This window comes from Limulus polyphemus, unplaced genomic scaffold (genome assembly GCF_000517525.1).
Source record: "Limulus polyphemus unplaced genomic scaffold, Limulus_polyphemus-2.1.2 Scaffold178, whole genome shotgun sequence".
Classification (NCBI taxonomy): Eukaryota; Metazoa; Arthropoda; class Merostomata; order Xiphosura; family Limulidae; genus Limulus; species Limulus polyphemus.
In genome coordinates, this window is record NW_013665788.1 from 319969 (window position 1) to 342223 (window position 22255).

At 34.0% G+C, this 22255-nt stretch overlaps 1 pseudogene; it reads right to left on the reverse strand.

Moving 5' to 3' along the window:
- LOC106478071 overlaps nucleotides 1–8757 on the reverse strand; it is a 101083-nt pseudogene extending 92326 nt beyond the window's left edge.
- Nucleotides 8758–22255: the final 13498 nt, after the last annotated feature.

Consider the following 22255-nt stretch of genomic DNA (forward strand, 5'->3'; position numbering starts at 1 on the left):
GGCAGAGCACAGATAGCCCATTGTGTAGCTTTGTGCTTAATTCCAAACAAACAAACGTTATATATTTATTTATTCATAACAAAAATAACTACTGCATTGTCACGCAAAGTTGTACACGATTAGAGGTGGGAAAAGTTAAATTTCCATAATTTTTGTACAACAAAATCTTTATTTTAAGCTTTTTTCTGTATTCGATGGCTCGGTGGTAAGATAAAGAACTTATAACGCTAAATTTCGGGGTTCTATCTATGTGATAAATAATGATGACATTAAAAGTTAAGAAACAAGAGATACACGTTAAATATATATATATATATGTAAAGTCCATTTGTTATCTCCGACTTTGTAAATGGCCAAATTTTGGCATTTGTACAACCACTGGGAAAAAAAACCATTAAAATGACAAAAAAACTAAATAGAATTTTCAACATATCTATACTGTATCGGTCAAAAGTCTGAGTCCAAGATATCAACGCCCACGTTTTCATGAATAGTTACATTAGGAAAGTGTTGTGATGGTTTGCCTGCTGTATTTAATATCAATATTACAACATTAGACCTAAAATTTGATTTTAGTACGGAACGAATTGAACAATCATTATTCAGTAGTTCCACTTTTAGCCTTGCATAAGGATTATCACTAGTTTGTTTGCCCCCCAGTGGCACAGCGGTATGTCTGCGGACTTACAACGCTAGAAACCAGGTTTCGATACCCGTGGTGGACAGAGCACAGATAACCCATTGTGTAGCTTTGTCACTGACGGACTTTACTGTACATTCTCCCCAAAATTACCTAAGTTGATTAGCTCGTTTATCTTTTACGTTGCTGCTTTTCAGCTGGTGTCACGAATTTCCGATTAAATTAGCATCAGCTACTTCATAGCGCTTATATCAACAGCCTTCCACATGCCTATTTACTCAACTGTGCATTATGTTTTGGGTCATAATCCTACTGAAATTCAAATACAAATCGTTCTCAATGTCTTCCATAATGCCACAATTTTTTTTTATAATATCTCCTATTTCTTCTACAGAAAACATTTCGACACTGTTGTAATTTTGTATATATTGCAAAGCTACTAGTTTTTAACTACTGAGCAGAGAATAGGCACCTAATTACCATGCTAAGGGACTGATTGTTACTCCTACAACGAACCAATAATTTAAAGCGCAGGGAAATATTTTATGGTGCCGCACTGACTCGAATCAAGCTTGTTAACTCTGATATTGAGAATTGTACCTCAGGACTAACACGCCACACCACTCTATAGCTATATAGGCCTATAAATTGGATTCGTATACTACTTGCCTAACACACGCTCTTGCTTAAATTTACGACAATCACGTCTCCGAATAAAACTCTTCCATAGTTTCCCAAAAGCTCAATCTTTGTTTCGTCAGTAAAAAACCTTACCTATGTTCCTGCATTTATATCAAGAATGTTATAAACCGATTTGAACATCAAAGTTCTTTGAATGACACTATTCTCTCGATTGGGTGATTTTCTTGGAATTGCATTCCTTGAGTTAGACTTTAAGCTGCCAGCTGCAGAAAAATACTGGAAATCGTACTCCTCGAAACACAATTTCTTTTAGCAATAAACAATTAAGTTTTATTTTCATTATATAAAGAAATACATTAGGCTCGTGTTACACGGTTTAATTGTAGATTCTTTTACTTGTTTTTCTACATTTAGTCACGTTGAAACTTGCAAACTCTTTACTGTTGGCATTTATTTACTGCGATTAATTGAATTGAAACAGGAGTTTTGGCGATTTTAAAACAGCTGTGAGACACATAAATGTATTATTACGAAAATATATAATGATGGATCAAGCCTGTTCAGTCCACATTCAATAGTGCCTTTTAAATGAAGTGAAATATTGTCGTGGTAATATCTCTGAAGAGAATTCTTACTGTGATTACAAAGCAGGATATGGGTGTACAAAGAAAGACAAACCGAGAAATACGTCTTAATGTTCTATTAACAGAAGTTTCCATTCTTGTGGGCTTTTATAGAAAAATTAGACTATTTTATTAAACATATGTGTGTGGAATACCACAGATAATTATCAAGATGTAATGCACAGACACAGGCCCGGCATGGCTAGGTGGTTAGGGCGCTCGACTCGTAATCTGAGGGTCGCGGGTTCGAATCCCCGTCACACCAAACATGCCAACCTCGACTTTGCCTGGTCCCAAGTCCAGGGGAGGGTTGGGCGCGGGGCTAGCAACTCCACCCCGTAAAAACTAACCTGCTACAAGTAACTGCAACAACACCTTCCGTTGGCGAGGTGTTGTTGCGGCTCCACTGGGAGTTTACAGGAATAAAAAAAAACATGCACAGACACACACATATATATATACATATGTGTGTGTGTGTGTGTGTGTGTATCACTATCTGCATCCGAAGTGAATTAACCGATCTCAAACTATGCATGTAATTCCTCTTTTATTATATGGGCTGAAGATGCACTACACCCATAATGTTACATAATCTAATAAAAACATACCTCAAAAGCTTGATAAACTTAAAAGAAACGCTCACATAAAAATATCTAATAATTTCATAGGTGTATATGAAACTTCGGTAGTAAGTCTTTCAAAATTTTGATAACAATTTTACAAAAAACTACCTTTATACTCCAGATATATATATTAAAGAAATTTTATAACAGTTGTGTATATTAACCCTGATGAAGCCGCAAAGACGAAACGTTAGTTAAAATTAAAAAAAAAAATATTTTATACATATCTGGAGTATGAAGATCGTTTTTTCTAAGCTTTTTATCAAAATATGTAAATACCTCCAATATGTACTACAAAAAGTCTTTCAAAAAATACAAAAATATAACATGCTCCATAAATTGTAAGATAATTATTCAAGTTATTTCGAATCATTTTTCAAAATATCTAATCATATTTTCGACATCTAAATTTTTAATATGCTCTTGGAGGTGATGACAAGATACCAGTAAGATTTCTTCTTTGTAGAATTAGCTTCTTTTAAACTATTTTAGATCTTATAAAGTATATCTCTTATTTCGGTGCTACATTGTTCAAGAGGTGAAAGGTGTCTGAACGCTGCCCTTTTAATTCTTTTTTTTTTTTACAAATAAAATAACAGAAACAAATTGGGAAATAATAGTTGAGAGAGGTATGGATGGATAAATTGGGAAATTCGTACATTTTACACTTTCATAAGATTATCAGTTTTTGTAAACGATTTCTTGAGCACCTATATACTGTTAATGTTCAGTAATCAAGTTTTAGTTGTAGGAACAATTTGGAGGGACATCTGCTTAACGATTTTTTGGAACGATCTAAGCAATTTCAAAGAAGTTTAATGACGTTTATGTTTTAGGTACTTTTGATGTTGTTTCAGCTGAACATGAGCTTACAGTTCAAAACCCATAATAACTTAAACGTTTTTTTTTTTTTCGTATCACAAAAAAATTATTTTTCCACCAATAAAAGTTCACAATTTATTTCTGAAAAATAAGCCATGCCTAATGGATTCTACCAGATCAAATCTATGATCGACTTAGGGCAATCCTTGAGGTTTTCTTAATCAACATGACATAATACTTATGCACAGTTCAGTTCTGCATAACCTACGAAACATGATAATAAAAGCTGATGTACGTGGCCGATTTAAATCGCTATTTAATAAAAGGTGATCTTAATTGAACGAGTAATTTGTTTTATCAGGTCATTGTAATAAACATATTACAATTTTGAGACATAATATCTTCGATCACATCACCACATTAAATTAATTAGACTATACTTCTTAGGTCTATCTTACCAACGTATTAAAATGTATAGAAATATTCTCTATATTGAAACCTAACATTTCTAATGAATATTCCGATGATCAGGTCTATTTGATCAAGGTGTTGCCTTAATGAATATTCCACTTTATCAGGTCTACTTGATCAAGAAGTTCCAATCCTTTTGAGCAGAGTACCAGATAAGATCTATTTGATCAAGGTGTTTCAACCCTTATAACTAGTGTACCGTATAAGGTCTAACTGAAAATCTAATTATGGACCTAATAATATTCTGTCTACCTATTCTAGCTCAATTTAGTCAACATGGTACAATTTTAACGAATATTAGGCCTAATAATGTTTATTTTATTAGCGTTTCACGACATTACCGAATGTTTTACCTTATCAGATCTACAAGACTAATGCATTACAATCCTAACGAGAAATGTTTTTAAAGAATTTAAAGTGATCTTTAGGTCTGTTTTACCTGTTCTACAAGCAATTAGCTGATTTTGTCAATATTAAAAATGATTAAAATATAATTCGAGTATCTACAATTCGATAACTTTAGTCATTGTAACAAAAAGAATTAACTTGCACTATATTGTATGCTAAAAAAGCTTGTAGCGTTGGTATCAAAATCAAGAAATGTGCAACTGCTTGAAATGACTGTCAAGAATAGATGAGCCATCTTAAATTTCCATATTTTAGTAAAAGCGTTACAGAAACTCCATGAAATTTCTGATTTCCTGAAACAAACTTCATTCTGTTAGGTATTAGCAGACATATTAAGTCAGTTCCTCTCTGAATGGGTAAATTAAAGCCAAAATAAATAAAAAACACTTTGTACAGTGTAGATTAATTTCCAGAATTTATCAATAATACATTGAATTATGTTTTAAAGTATCCATAAGCTCTAGTGCTTTCGAATAATTTACTATTATTTTTCAAGAACATTGTCAAGAATAGTCAACTATTTTAAAGCGCTTCTGAGGTTTTTGAAATCTATTTGAATATTTTTGGCGATCCTTTGTGCCATCTCTATTGTAAAGGATGCTTGTTACTATTGCTACTAAGGAGTTGTTTACAACAAATTTGTTTATGCTAGGAATCACCAACATAAAAAGTTGATTCGTTAATATGCTAAAGGTCACTGTAAGTAACAACTTAAAACAATAGAGAAAAATAACCAATTTATTTCAATCGTGCATTTCTTCTAAAAATAAGTTATAGAGAAAATTCGAAAGTTTTATAGTAATGTTTACTTACAACCCTCATAGTAAGAATATGCTTGGAAAATATATGTCACTCTCTATATATAAGTAGATATATCGAAATGAATTAAATTTAAGTTTCACTTTACTAAAATATCAAATGGAGCAAACATTTAATACAGGCTGAATTACTACATTTGAGAACAAACCAAAAAATCGACATGTAATTAGTTAGATGCACAATTTACATGTTTTGTTGTGACAATTCACAAAACGTTTCGGTGATTTTTGCACTTGCTATCTGTCATTCCGGGAAAGGCATGCTCTCAATTCGTCTTCAGATTGAATTATTTGCTGGTTTGATTATTGCTTCCCTTATGGTTACTGTTTCCTTATAATTGTGTACCCATGACGTTGACAGTGTCGTTGGCAATGTTTGTTTAGTGTAGATAGCCTAGTTACTTTGCGCCAAAAAGCGCCAATCAACCAACTAACCAACCTTATAATTGTGTAACAATGTTACTTGCAGATGAAAGCTAGAGGTCTTTGGCAAAAGTACCAATGTCATGCAGAGTTGAACGTTTAGATGCTGTAAGTAAAAAATACAAGAGAGAAGTGAAAGTTCGTTTTCATGTAGTGGTAAGCCTGCAGACACACTACGGGGATTGGATAAAGCCCTCAAATATTAATTACGCCACATAATATTTGATATCTGCTAAAATTCCTGTTAGGAGCTGTAGTACTTTGCCTTTTGACTCATATAAAGTTCAAGACAATAACTGGGGTGATTATCAGGACCAAACAGGCTTCATGACCTGATTCAGCCCCACAGTTGACGACACGAGTTTTATCGAGAGTGCCAGTATTGGCAGGAATACCATTAACGCCTGTACTTTTCACGGATAAGTCAAGGTTTCATATCTCTGACAACGATCAATTATTTCGCATCTGCAGAGCCAGTTTTATGACATGGGAGAGACATCAGTGTAAATGAACTTATAGATCTTATTGTGCTTTCGATGAGCAGATAGACATCGTAATGAACCCATTTGCACGATGTTTTGTGAATGCAATCGAACCAAAGTTTGATTTGGTGCAGAATGATGCAAGGATTGTGAAGAAACACCTAGAATAAGAAACAATAGGGGGCTTGGAGTAGGCAGTAAAAGCCCTGACTGGAACACCACTGAGATCTTCATGGACACCATATACGTCAAAGACTTTACCCTTCATGCGAGCTCAGAAAGCTAAATGTTACACTCACATTACTTCGTCTACCTATTGGTAACAAATATACCTAACAGGTGAAAAGAATATATGCATGCCAAAATAGTCCATATTTGTTATTCATTTTGGTTTATTTTTTTTGCTAAATGTGACTATTTCTCGCAAGTAAATTCAGTCAGACCTTGACTCTGGCCATCATGAATTTGGCGGTATGTATACTCCATGGGTTGCGATGCATTTTGTTCGAAACTGAATCGTTAATTGTGTTCAGTGAAAAAAAATGATACTCTTAAAGTATACCTAATTTCATCTCATTGTTCTTTTGGTGGAGTTATTTTATAAAACGTTTTCCCCTTAAATTTATTGAATCATCTAAGTTATACTTTCTCCATTAGCTTAATCGATAAACAGATAAGATCGGTGGTGTTCTTCCACGAGTTAGTATCAATGTTTCTGGGAGTTAGAATCTAAAGGCCATAAAAATTAAATTTGAATAATAACATATTTTCACAGTTTCAGAGCACTAGACCACGGTGAATTTAGTTACCCTAAATGACTACAGAGATTCAACAGAACATCCCAAAGCGTGACAACAGACCACAAACGACACATTTCGACAAATATAATCTTTCTTTTCTTGTTATAAATATGAATTTTCTTCGAAACCATAGACTGGTATGAGATATGTAAAATTTATGTACATCAGAAATATGCCATGGATATTTAACTATTATTTTCTCTCTTACTTTAATTACCTACATTTACATATTCTGTTACTTGTTCACTGGGGTGTCCATTATGATACCTTGTCGTGTTCCTTGAGGTTCTTTAGGATGATCAGGCGGACTCCTAAATTGTACAGTATAATACCATGAAGCTTTACAAATTAATGTTATACATATTTTTTTCTGAAAGTATTGTATATTAAATTTGAAATTTTAATTAGCTTAAATTAATAAAGAATAATAGGCAAAGATACATACGTCCAGAAGATATAAGTTGCCCCCCCCCAGCAGCACAGCGGTATGTCTGCGGATTTACAACGCTAGAAATCGGGTGTCGATACCCGTGGTGGGCAGAGCACAGATAGCCCATTGTGCAGCTTTGTGCTTAATTAAAAACAAACAAAGATATAAGTTTAGACTAAATTTTCGATTATTAACCAAGCAAATGATTCATAATTAGAGCAATCCAATAACCAAACCGTTTTCATGGATAAAGTGAAAAGGGGTGATCTGGCTTCTGAATAAGTTTGAAGTATTGAATTTATTTCTGATTTGTCTATTTCTGTTGTTTTTGTTTTTCATTTTGCGTGCCTTCAAGTACATACATACAAATGGTCCTATATTCATGTGGAAGTTAATTAAAATACATTTACATTTATCTTTATCTAAGCTATGTTTATAATATTTTTCTAACACTCAAGAAAAAAATGTGCTTACGTATATTTCTTAATACAAGACATCTGTGCTAGGACTATAAAAGTACCTCCTACATAATACAACAAAAAAAGTAAGCTATGTATACATATACATTTATATATGTATATAAGTGGATATATAAGCAAGTACCGGCATGGCCTGGTAGTTAGGGGGTTCGACTTGTAATCTGCGGGTCGCAGGTTCGAATTCCCGTCTTTAGGGTTGCTGTCAGGGTGACTCGAGTGTAAAATATCTTGGCTAATGTAAAAATACTGGAGCGTCCTGTCCCTAAACTAGATGGGATTAAAGTCGAATGGAGAAGAATACAAGTGGATATATATATATATACATAGGCATACATATATAGATAATCAGGAAGAAAGCAATCTTCCGTTATCAAGGGAACATTGGTATTCAAGGTACGTCACGAAATAAAAAATAGGCGATTCACCTACAGAGAGAGAAAACAGAGCGAGGAAGACAGCTACATTTATTTACATCTACGTCTATGTATAATAATACAGCGTATATGCTGTTAACGATCGACTCCACCAAAGTGGTACGAGTGCCAACCACGCTGAGAGCAGCAAGCGTTGGTGTGTTCAAAAGAAGTCTATATTGATGCTTCCATGTCTGCGATTAATAACCGTTTTCTTAACGAAAATATCTTGAAATAGTAGAATGTGTAATCCTTACCTGCACAAATAGATCTTCACATCTGTTTAGAAGGCCTTATTACGTTTCCGTAACCACCAGAGAACCACACGTTCTTGTTATTGCTATGTCACTCGTGCTATTCAAGAACTCGCAGAGAAAGCATTGATAGAGCTCCAGCTTAACGGACGATTCCGCTGTCTCCATCGTGGGGATGTTGGTAGAATGGAGGGACGCAGCATGTGAAGACCTCGAGCTTTCTAATGTTCTGCAAACAGCAGGTCCTTGACTTAATTCATAACATATCAGATTTCTTTTTTCCTATCGCTTCTATGCGTTATATTTCTCTAAAATAAACAATGTTAAAATCATCATCTTTATTCATGAATAACTGCAGCAACAAAGTTGAGCACGCAAGCTTCACAGATCTCTTGTAAATATTCGGAATGACTTGCATCTGTAGAAGTAGGACAAGTACAATAAGGTATATGGTAAAACACATAGTTTGAATCCACTGGATTTAAACACGTATATAAGTATACATTATTCTCCTTATATTATATTAATACAATAGTAAATTGACCGCAACAATGAAAAAAAAATCGTTATTGTTATAAACTGTTGTTGGTAAACGTATTATTGTTTTCCTTATGTTTCTGACATCAAATTCCTGGAGATTTAAGGCGTGAAGACATTAACTACTATTGGAGGAAATATCCTTGAGAAAAAGCGTATAACTCTTTCATCCGATGGTGTAATATATATATATATATACATATAACTTGGGAATCTGACAAGATACACTAGTTCTGTTTACTTTAAACTTCATTGCAAAGTTTTCATCATTTTAAATTTTGTGCTCCAAACTTATAAACCTATTTCAAGTGTTTTCATCTGCATAATATGTGTTTAAAATCCATGTCAAATACATCAAGTTAATGTTTGGTCACCTGTGTTAACCTAAACACTTGTTTTTTGGCAAATTTGTGTATCTTATATAGTTATTTTAAAAGCTATTTCAGCAAACTGTTTGTTATAATCAAGTCAAAGAACTCAATTCTGGTGATTTGAGGTCTAGTGTCTGCGAAATGTTTTACGAAATAGAAACTGTATTCGAAGTTCCATTAATATATTATTCATATTGTGAGAAAAACAGAAAAACAAACTAAGAATGTAGTGTTAGGTACCTTGTGGTAGTGCTTCATCATTCTTACTAACCTAATTGGACAAGTAAAGTGACGTCAACAGAAGCACAACGTAAGAAACACTAATGTATCTTCTACTATTTTATTTTCAAAAATGGTTGACTTCGATCCTATATTCTATCCCTGCAACTCACGGTGTTGAATAGCTCAAAACGCTAAAATTATGCTGGCCGTAAACATGATAAATATCAAAATCGCGTCTACAAGGTTAAAGCCAGTTTGGCTGTAGCCACAAATGAGTGTTCATGTAGTTATTGCCACTGTCAGGTGACTTGTCTCAGAGAGGGCGGAAGAATATTAGTACTAAAACAACAAAACTTTAGGCAAAATGGTTTTAAAATCCATCGTGCAGTTCAAACGAGATAGTCATCACTCCTCTAATCTAAAAGCACTCCCATGGGATTAGTATACACCATTACGTGTTCTGCAGATGAAAACGTTACTTGGAAATGATATATTTTTACGACCAGATCTCTTAGATGTGCCATTATAGTGTGGTATAATCATTAGGCATTATCAGAAAATCACGTCTTCGTACCTATACGGCCCTCTAGTGGTCATCAGTCAACATTACTGATTAAAGACAATCATATTGTGGCCTCGTTGGAGTCGTGTATTAATAAACTAACTGCGTTGGCTTCTACTTTTACTTCGTTTTTTTATTCGTCTATTTCATTGGCTAATTGAAAATCTAGCGGATACAGTAGGTCTTCATCCAATGAGTGTATTTATTATTTGATTGTTATTGTTGTTTTTACATGTATTAATATAATAGCATTATATTTGTGTCGGAAGCATGGTATCAGAGAAATCTAAAAGTGATCGGAGAAAACATCTGCGTAACACTTATGTATAACATTTTTTTTTTTCCAATCGTAATAGGAAATATCAGTTCAAACGATACGTATTCATAAATATTACTTTTATAAGAAAGTCGTGTTACGGGAAATCCAAAGCTACCAACTACAGTTTGCGAGCACGTTCTATATTTTAAATAGTATGGTTATGTACTATACACTTAAGCATTTAGACCCAAATATATATTTTTATTCTCCAAAAGCGCTGCTCTCTTTAGTAAACTTCACACATCTCTGATACTCCAGATAGAAGATAAATATTCCGTTATAGATAATAACAAAAAAATGAACCATTTCTACCAAAGTATAAATTCAGCCTCCTGTGCTTTCAAACGCGCCACTAAGCTGAAGTATGTGTGTGTGTCTTTTATTTATATATATATATAGACAAAACCACATCGGGCTATCTGCTGTGTCCACAGAGGGAAATCGAACCCCTAATTTTAGCGTTGTAAATCCGTAGACTTATCGCTGTTCCATCTCGTGATCGGCTGAAGTCACCAGGTGTGTTTGTTTTTAACGCCCCCAGTGGCACAGCGGTATGTCTGGAGAGTTACAACACTAGAAACCAGGTTTCGATACCCGTGGTGGGCAGAACACAGATAGCCCATTGTGTAGCTTTGTGCTTAACTTCAAACAAACAAACAAAAAAACTTAATTCAATAGAAACTAACGATAAAACTGTTAAAAACAATTTGTTCGTTTGTTTGTTTGTTCGTAACTAAATTATCATTAAATTGAATAATCACTGCAATAGATTATTTAGTTATATTCTATATAGATCTTTATGAAAAATTAGTTTTTAGTATTCGGAAACAATTCAACATTTGGTTATGGCTGTAACACTTTCCAATCAAACATTGGCAGAATGTTACTCAAATCATAGATTCTATATTATTTCTGCTTCTTTCTTTTTGAGCAATCTTGCTTATTTTCACTTTTCTTATTTCTATAATTAAAAAGTTTTATTTGTTGAATGCCCAAAGTTCGTGTACTTCATTCTAATGCCTTTCTTACTCCCGCAATAGTAGACCTGAACTACAGTACCCCTCTTCGCTATTCAGCGATTTATAACTTTTTATAAAAAACAGGTCCTGCCCCATCCACCCAAATTGCTTTTTCAATTCAGCCAAAGGTTTTTAGATTCCTTGTACACACACAAAATGTTTGTTTGTATTGAATTTCGTGCAAAACTACACGAGGGCTATCTGCGCTAGCCGTCCCTAATTTAACAGCGTAAGACTAGAGGGAAGACAGCTAATCTTCACCACTCACCGCCAACTCTTAGGCTACTCTTTTACCAATGAATAGGGGATTATAATGCCCCCACGGCTGAAAGGGCGAGCATGTTTGGTGGGACGGAGATTCGAACCCGCAACCCTCAGATTACGAGTCGAATTCCCTAACCACCTGGTCACACACAAAATGCATAAAAATAATATTTATTCGTTTCATTACAATACTGACATTATTTTTGATAGATCCTTGAAGTGCATTACAAATGATTAGCCTCTTTTTCTCGGATCTAATTTATTTTCTAATTAACAATTAATTCTTTTTTGTAGCAACAAAAATATGACATATCAAACAAAAGTATCCGTTCCCAGTGACGAGAAAATATTAAGTTAATCTATCAATTCAAATTATTTCATAGACTTTAAAAAGTTAATTGTATTGCACTCTTGGTTTCACTCAGAGCCAAAACTCTGAGCTACTTATACCACCCACCGCGAAATGTAATTGTAGAGCATTTCAGTCATGCTAAGAGTCGCTCAACAATAACATACGGTAAATCTACATTTTTATTCCTTAATGTTACATCACAGTTTGAAATGTGAATGATAGTCTGATTAATTCCTAACAAGTTAGTATAGAATATCCTGCTTGCAAAATGCTCCCAATGGCACAGTGGTATGTCTGCGGACTTACAACACTAATGTTAGAGCTATACATATATATATGCGTTTTTAAGTCGTACAGTACAATAAATTGGACATTACAAATCGGTGGTACATCAAGTAACAAAAAAAGTAACAAGATCTAGAATGTTTTGTTTTCTCCTGTAATACATTTCCGTCATTTAGTTTATACGAGAAAATGCAATTCAGTCACATGATGTTTTTAACAGAGAAGTCATGTATTAAGTATATACGTGTATTTGGAGTCATTGATAATAAATATGAAAACTAAAAACAAAGCTTTACACAGTACAATCATTCAATTGTTTTTATTATTTAAAACAGGATTCGCAAGAGTTAATGAAATCCTGAACGTTTTTAACCGAATTAAGCAAGCCACTATTAAATGCGTACCTAGATTTATCACCTAAACTTCTGCTATATTATTATTATATAAAGTATGAGAAGACAAACAAAAACATTTTAATGTTTCGTGTTCACTGCATTCGCTCAAACCACAATAAGTTGTTGTCTTTGTTAATTGAGCACAAAGCTACACAGTTGGCTATCTGTGCTCTGTCCACTGCGGCTGTCGAAACTCTGTTTTCAATGTTATAAGCCCTTAGACTTACTGTGAAACCCCCGGACGGTATAAAGTTTTTCATAGAATTTAGAATTTAATCGAAATTTTAAACTTAGCCACACTTCAACGTGCAAGATTACAGTCATTGCTGTAAAACGCTGGTACATTGATTGTAACTTCAGTATAGTATTAAAATACCACGTATATGTGTATATAACTGGATGATTTTTCTTATTGGAAGCATACCTATTGGCATCTAGACCACATTAGAATGATGTTTCCTCGCTGTGTCTAACTGTTTTGTCTTGTTGGGGACATACCTTATTGGTAGCAAGAACATTTTGTTTCTCCGATGTAACTGGATGTTTTGTGTTGTTAGAGACATACCTTATTGGCATCTAGACCACATTAGAATGATGTTTCCTCGCTGTCTCTAACTGTTTTGTCTTGTTGGGAACATACCTTATTGGTAGCAAGAACATTTTGTTTCTCCGATGTAGCTGGATGCTTTGTGTTGTTAGAGACATATCTTATTGGCATCTAGACCACATTAGAATGATGTTTCCTCGCTGTGTCTAACTGTTTTGTCTTGTTGGGGACATACCTTATTGGTAGCAAGAACATTTTGTTTCTCCGATGTAGCTAGATGTTTTGTGTTGTTAGAGACATACCTTATTGGCATCTAGACCACATTAGAATGATGTTTCCTCGCTGTCTCTAACTGTTTTGTTTTGTTGGGGACATACCTTATTGTTAGCGAGACCATTTTGTTTCTCCGATGTAGCTGGATGCTTTGTGTTGTTAGAGACATATCTTATTGGCATCCAGACCACAATATGACGACATACTTCCATGCGAGATACCGCTCCTACACCTTTCAACACTTGGTATGGGTTTGGCTCTGGTAGAAGCTTATGGACACAGCTTTTACGTGCATAATTATTAATACATGTAAAATTTATCTCGTTAGTAATTAAACATAAGAAAAAAATTGTACTGTACAAATGACGGTGTTTAACAGCATTCTAACGTATTTGAAAGGAGAAGTAAGACTGATTGCTAGTTACTTATGTATCTATAACTGCAAATTGAGTAGTGTTGAGTTCAGATGAATACTTAGTGACAATTCCAGTGGTTGCTCCAACAGTCGTTAGTCCCTCATGTGGAGGTAGTTAGGGAACTCGACTCGCAATTTGCGGGTCGTGGATTCGAATCCAGTCCCACCAAACATATTTGCCATTTCAGCCGTGAGAGCGTTATAATGTAACGGTAAATCCCACTATTCGTTGGTAAAAGAGTAGCCCAAGAGTTTGTGGTGGATGGTGATGACTAGCTGCCTTCCCTCTAGCCTTTTACTGCTAAATTAGGGACGACAGGCGCAGATAACCCTCATGTAGCATTGCGCGAAATAATAAACAAACGAACAAATCCTCATGTGTAGGTAGAAGAGAGCTCCTTTTCTAATATTACCAGTGGCCTTCTGGCTATACACTGTTCTGGTGATTCCCCATATTTTGCTTTTCCTACCTACGCTATATGGTAATTTGTTTTTCAGCATTTTCATTATCTCTGATTAGCAGATAAAAACCTTTCATGGTTGCCGCTTTCACCTTACTGGTGCAGAAGAGGTTGACATCCTGCCTATAGAGTTGTGCTGGATTTTATAGAGGGGTTTCTCCTGCGAACTTTTTAGTAAAAGCAACTTCTGTACACGTGACTTGTATCGCTTTTTCAGACCGATATTATTTTTCATTATATTGCGCACTGTTGCCTGAGGCACGTCGACGGCTTTTGCCACTGACCTTTGTTTTCGTGGAATTCTTATCTTTTACAAGACGTCGCAAGTTTCCTATCTCAGTTGGGTACGACTTGTTGTATTGTTTCTGGATTGTCCTAGTTTCCTAAGTTGATCCATATTCCTTTGTTTTCCAATTCCATTAAATGCAAAGGATATCCTCGTCTTCGAAGTTCTAAATCCTCAATTTGAACAAATATTTATGATCTGAATGTATAAATACTTTGTGTTTTTGGAAAGAGCCGTTACATCTCCTAGCCAAAAGTGATCAATTTTCGACGGCATCACACAACCTACGAACGCTGGACAATGTCAAAATTTAGTCCTGATACATGTTGTTTCACCGCGACTTTATACTGTTCTATGAATTGCTAATTTTTACACATTCAAAATCATTTTAATAAAACGTATTCAAACCTCTGTAAGAATTTTTAACGAAACAAGTTTCCTGACCAAAGTAATATATTCAATGTAAATTATTGTAAGCTGTAGAATTAGCTGGTGTATTTAAGTGTTTTACAATCACAAAAAAGAAAATTATCATTCTACAGGTATTTGAAGAACTTGTAGCATTTGCCAAAAGTTTATCTGAAACGTCATTTATATATATGTAGTGTAAGACATTAAAAGTTACAGTTGAAACGCCAAAAGCTTACTATTTTTAAGCAAATCTAATTTCAAAATTGAAATAGACAGATTAAAAGTAATGTGGAACAAACATCTACAGTTTACAGGCATTTTACCATAAATATTAGGCCTATTCGAAAGCAACAATTTTGTCAACGTTCTAAAGCGAAAAAATGTACAGCGCTGTCTCAAAATGTTATGTTTAAAAGATTTCAAAGTTCTTTTTAAGAAATTAACAATTAGAAAATATGTAATATAAAGCCTTAAATTATAAACTGCATTTAGATACCAAATTTTTAACACACACTGAGGATTAATTTTTAATTGTACTTTGAATGTACAGGTGTAGTAAATTGATAATCCAATTACATATATATGAAATTCAACACACAGTAAAGCATTGGGAACCTTTCGTCCTCGTGAACTAGGTAGATTATGCAAAAGCCCGAAGTAAGAAGAGCTGTTCATTGAACATAATAACCTTAGAGCAAAACCTTTTGTAATGGAAATTGCACTGCAGGGCTATTGTCAAGATGCACATTCGTCAGAGAGCATGCCCAGATGTGGCGGCATGGACTGTACGACGTGGCGTAGCTTTAAAATAGTTTTGATTTAACGCACTTAACGTTCTATATAGTAGTATAGTACAGTAGTTACTATAATGTTAAATTATAACAGCTTTAAAAATCACTTGTGCTTATTCGCCTACACACCCTATACAGGTCTGTATAGCATCAAAATGTTGGCGTTAAAATGTTAAAAAAAATTATCCTCGTTTGCGTTGATCGTTTTCAGGCTAATCATTCTTGGTAATTGTATGCAATTCTGTAAAATATCATCTTGATATGAGTCGTAAACCTAACAATGTTTCTTCGTATGTTTTAAAATTAATATTTATACGTATAATATATCGTAACCAATACTTTGAATGGTCGTTTTTTTCGCTTAGGGATTCAATAGGGTGGTTTTTCGGTGAGTGAATTATTGGAAAACCTTGTCGATCCCTAATATTAAGTAATACCGTACTTATAATAATTAAGAACAATGAGCAATCTGTGTTCTGCCCATCGGTTGTATCGAAATCCGAATCTTAGTGTTGTAAACTGTGTTCATGGCAGTAACAGTGTTGTTGATTTTTGAACAGCGAGTGTGTAATTCGTTCTGTGATTACTGGCATTTGGGGTAACTTGCAGAATGTTCAATTTATATGATACCATGTCGAATTCTTCAATAATTAAAGACATTATACATCATTCAGTGTTACTGGTTTACTTCAGTTATATTTTCAATCAAAATAACGGTTTCATCATCTACCAATTATAATATAAATTAATACAATAAAATAAAAATACATTCTACATGTGTGAGCATATTGTGATACTATTTTCAGAACGTTCATTTATTGTAAGACATGCAATATTTTGCTGTAAAATATTGTTTTTTTCACATGTGTAAGGTTTTATAGCTTTTTTTACAGTCATGTGCTCTACATCACCGATTCTCATTTAGGTTTGTTTGTTTTATTGCAAGGCCACATTGAGCTATTTGCTGTGTCCACAGCGGGGAATCGACTCCCGGATATTAGCGTTGTAAGTCAGTAAACTTACCGCTGACTCATGGAGGACCACTAATTTTCAACCAATGGCATAGGTGACTCAGTAGTGCGCGAGCTACTCCTTATAACAGTGAACAAAAAGGTTAAACGAAATTAAATACTGTTTTGTTAAAGGAGTGTACCTAATCTGGCAGAACTGCTGATTTCTAGGATTTGTTGCTCAAGGTAACACGTCAATTTGTTCAATTTTGTTCTAGCTGTAGCTTATATGTGAGAAGTGCGGCACATTTTGACCGTGAAGTTTGCTGTGTGGAAATTAATTTAGTGAGAAATCGGTCAAGAAAGAGACGAGAGTTTAAGCAAACATACGTATGACAGTGCTAGGGGGGTAATATGAGTGTTGTTATATAAGGTTACCATAGAGGAGGGGTTTAATGCAGACGGAAGAGAGTCGACTTAGGGTTACGTTATTCACAACTGTTGAGAAACTCTACTATAAATAATACAATAACTGTTTTTAACTATATAACAGTAAATCTGGAAAATTTTATTTCATTTATTTTACCGTGACCATTCCACGGCCCCCTGGTAAGTCTGAGGGCTTAAAACGCTAAAGTTCGTGGTTCGATACTCGCAGTGGGTAGAGTACAGAGAGCTCATTGTGAGCTCATTTTTTTTCCAATTCTTATTGCCTTAGTGGCGGCGAAGGTGGTGCATACAAGCCGTCCCGCCATCTCCTTTAAGACATCTAAATAAATGTCACGCCTAAATGCTTAAATTAACATTGGTATTCAATGATTTAAGTCTAAATGTAATATATTTAACAGTAAATTGCTATCTTGGACAATTTTAAAAAGTTATTTACTATTAAATATATTTAAACGGCACTTGTTCAACTTATATATATATTAAAAGGAGTACAGCATTAAAATAATTGCACAATAAATAATTTATTAAAAACAGGGATCAGACCTAAAACGACTCTACATGTTTCGGTATTCTTACGCTACCATCTTCTGTTGTACGCCTTTTATTTTAGTAGCTAGTTGTATGATTATTCACAGGAAGCTGACATACAGTTACTCCATTGTTTAATCGCTGTTCCGGCAGTTTATCCGCGAAGTACTATTGTAGAGCAGTGTAAAAGTTTTCCGGTTTTCCTTTTAATGTTTCCGGAAGTGTATAATAAGTACATTTCCAACATCGTTTTGCTTCACTTGTTGTAAAACTGACTAGCTTGTAAGTTATTTCAGTGTCACTAAAACCCTTCTGAATAAACGAGCTAAGACTATTAAACCTATTATTTAAATCACGGAGCAATATGCGCAGGTTTCAAAAAGTTTAATTAATATGCAAAGAATGTGACTGGTGTTCCTTAGATAAACTTTATTTGTACTATAAGTAAAAATGTATTTTTATATTAACAAATAAAATATATTTCTTGTTTTATGAATACATTATTTATTGGATTTTGTTTATTAACTTTTAGTTTGCTCTCGTTAAGCTATGAAACAATATTCAACTTCCGTCAAGTTCGCCTGGCTTTTATATTACTTTCTGAGCCTACGTCAATGAAGATAGTTGGTCCAGATTTATTTGAGTAACAACAGAACTAGCCGCTTGTCTTAACAAGTTATACAAGGATATCTTGCAATATTATTAAATAATAATGTTGTACTAACATCCTTGAAGATACTAGATACTATCACAAAACATTACTCTGAACACTGGGCTATTTGTGCTATGCCAACCACATGTATCGAAACGTGATTTTTACTGCTGAGCCACTGTGGGCCAACTGCTGAGCTATCGTGGAAGGGCTTTATTGTGGGGAATGCTATATTAACTCATATTTTGTCAATTTACTGACTTGTGTCTGGTTAAAAATACCAACATATTGTGGGTAACTTCACTCAACATGAAATAAAAAATTTGTTCACCCAAAACTGGTCCAAAGTGTATTTAGTGGGAAGTAATTTTCATAAAATAAAAGTATTCGTTATTACGTCATCGAGTCACTTTACTATGCTTGAATTTTGGGGAATTATGAATTGAAGTTCTCCAAATGACCTCAGTAACAATATTACTAGTAATGGGATATCTCTAAAAATCAATAAAAAGATTTATCCCTAGTTCCCGTAATTACTTTTTTACTTATTTGACATTAATATTGTTTGTTAGTTACAATTTACAAATTTACAAAAAAGGAATCTTCAATAGCAGCAGCACTTGAAATTCACTTAGGCAGGATTAGAGTAAATTAATCTATGATACCTTTGTTTCCATTTTTATTAGCTATATTTTTTAGTGCGCCAACAATTCCAAGCATGGGGCGCTCGTTTACCCGATTCAATTTTATTACTCATCAGGATCTCTACGATCCTACCCTCAAATTGAAATGCTTTTAGGCAGGATTAGAGTAAAGTAATCTGTGAGATCTTGGGCGTCGTTAAATGCATCAATCGAAACGGTTTTACCTCCTGAATTGAAAACTGTAATTAGATCTAAAATTGGTCAAGAGATGGCGGAGCTATGAGCCAAAAATTTGTGCTTAGAAAAAAAAAAAAAACTCAGAGCCGTTCTATGAGCCGCTCAGCCGCGGCTAAAAATATTAATCTTTAACCAAATTCTGATTTGTCATTGACTTAAATAAAATTGTTAATAACTACATTTCATTTATCTAATCTAGTTCACGCCATATCATTTGTTGCTCGTAGCATTGATAATACAATTAAATTCTAGACCACACTATATCTGACGTATACCATTCGGCCGGATGAGACTTGATATTAACGAAAGGCCTCTTCGGCACTGGATATGGAGATATAATGTTGTTGATATATAATAACATATACTTCTTTGCTTTCATTCATAAGCTTTTTGAATTACTCTAGTTTTCTTTCGTTGATGCTACGGTTACTCGACTTGTTTCTGGAACAAGAAGACTAACTTGCTGGTTCGTCAGTTCTTCTGAATAATGATAAAGTTAATTCAAGTATAAATATAATAATAATAAATAATTCTTTTTAAAACATAAATAATATCGTGTTACTAATCTTTGTTTGAGTTCTGATTTGTAAATGAATTTATAAAAATCTTAATAATTACACTACATTTACTTAATCTACTTCACCCCAAAACAATTGTTGTTTGTGCGAATAATGATGTGTCTGTTGTATTCCAGCTGGCTTGATGAGCCCTGGTATTAGGCAGAAGAATTCGTCGGCACTAGATATGGCAAATATAGTGTAGTCGTTATGTTTTTATTTATTCTTTTTGCTTTAACTCATAAGTTCTAAGAGTTCGTATCCACACATAACTATTAGGAAAACCTGTTGTTTGTGTTTTTTAACATACAATTGACTTATTTAATAACTAATACTCATTGGAGGCAGGTGAGCTAGAGTTTCAAGCAAATAAAAATACATAGAAGGAAAAATACATAAACAATGAACAAAGTTATAAATAAAAATAAAATAGAAATTTCCATTAGACTTGTTTATTTGATTGTAATTAAACACAAAGGTAAACAATGGACTATCTGTGCTCTGCCCACCACGAGTATCGAAACCCGGATTCTAGCGTTGTAAGTCCGCAGACATGCCGCTGTGCCTCTGGGGGCTTCCGTTAGACAGTGGTGTGATTAATGCAATTGAATTTAGTCTGACAAGAATTTTAAAAACAAAACAAAATAAAAGTTATACATTTAGACTCGAAATTTCAATGATAAATCAGAGTATTATCTTAAAGTTATATATTCTCTCTCTCTCTTTATTTTTATAAATAAATATATAGAGAGAGGTGTAGGAGGCAACTTAAAGGTGGTGGGCCCGAGGTTTAATTGGCCGAGCCAAAAGTGTACCCATTACGGCCAGGGTACAGGGATCGCCATAATTAAGGCCCTGGGAGCTCTTGGATTTTGGATTAAATTTTATGCACTCTCCTCCTTTTCCTGAAAGTAATTTTCTTAGTGTTAATACATTTTTACTGGGACAGATTGAAAATTGGGGCCAGCCCTCCACGCTTCTTACGCCACTGATATAACACCAATGGAATAAATACGTAAATTTATATATTCAATATATTACTATTTCTTCCTTACATATGATGCCTCATTTGCAGAGGGCGTTCTCTTGTATTTTGATGTTCAGATATTGCCATTTAATTTATTGATAATTTTCCTGCACAGTAGTACTACTAATGTTTGGCAGTGTGTAGCTGTAAGTAAATTACTAAGAAAAAATAAGTTGATTTTGAAACTAAGATGACATTATACTGTCGTTCAAATTATGTTATTCTGTATTGAAATAAGTTGTAAAACCAGGCTAAACATCTTATTTCACTTCTAAAAATAAGTAAAATAGTTAAAAATAAAAGTTATTTGGAATATGGTCCATCAGTTTGTAAATTGTTTTGCTTACTGCTAGTACAAATGGCAATAGGATTGGTAGGTTAGCCTTAAATTAAGGCTTAATACTAGTACTACTACAACTGGGAAAGCTAGCCCGTCTGCAGACAGACACCATTTTCACATTACATCTAGTGTCCTAAACAGATTTTATTTAAACTTCATACTAAATCACAACTCACTTCTGTTCTGGGATTGGGGAAGTTTGAACTTTATTTTTGGGTTAAGAGGTGAAGGTCGCCATTTAAAAAATAGAAATTTGGTGTTTGAACAGAAGAAAACATAACAAAGTAAATACACATTCCTTATTTATCAGTACCAAGATGGGAAAAAGAAAGATAATAGTAGGTGGGATTAGTTAATTTCTGTTAGCATTTTAAGTTTTTTATTTCACTTTGATGCTAGGCATATCTTAGTGGTTAGCATGCCCTGGCTGCGAGTCTGAGAGTTCGTGATTTGCATGCTATTGCTACAAAAGTGTGCTTCTTTTTGGGGCAGTATGTATACTATAGTATAAGAGTAGCAGTTAGGTTATGTGCCATTTGTCATTTATTTGCCAAGTGATCAAAATCCATTTGTAAAATAACAGCATCCTCTTCACAGCCAACTACTCCCAAAACTTTAATATAGGCAAACTTGACCATTTTGTTGACCAATCCTTCATCAATATCATTAACATATACAAAAAAAAGAGTAAGGGCAGCAGCACAAAGCCTTGAGGTTCCACACTTGAAATATCAATTCAGTTTGACTGAACTATATTTATGCTCTGATAAGACAATTTTTGTAGCAAGGTAATTCACTTATATGTATTGCCATAAGCTGGAATAGAGGCCAGCACAGGAGCTTAAGAGGTGAATTAATGATTTCTTGCATAGTAAAGGGTGTGCTTAAATTTGTACTTATCCCAAGGATGTTTGTGCAATAGCATCCTTGAAGGGGTAAATTGTTCCATGTTGTCCATAGGTTATGTTAAACCACTTTTAATTTTATTCATACTTCACACCTAAAAAATGTCAAATTTCATATACTGATTAT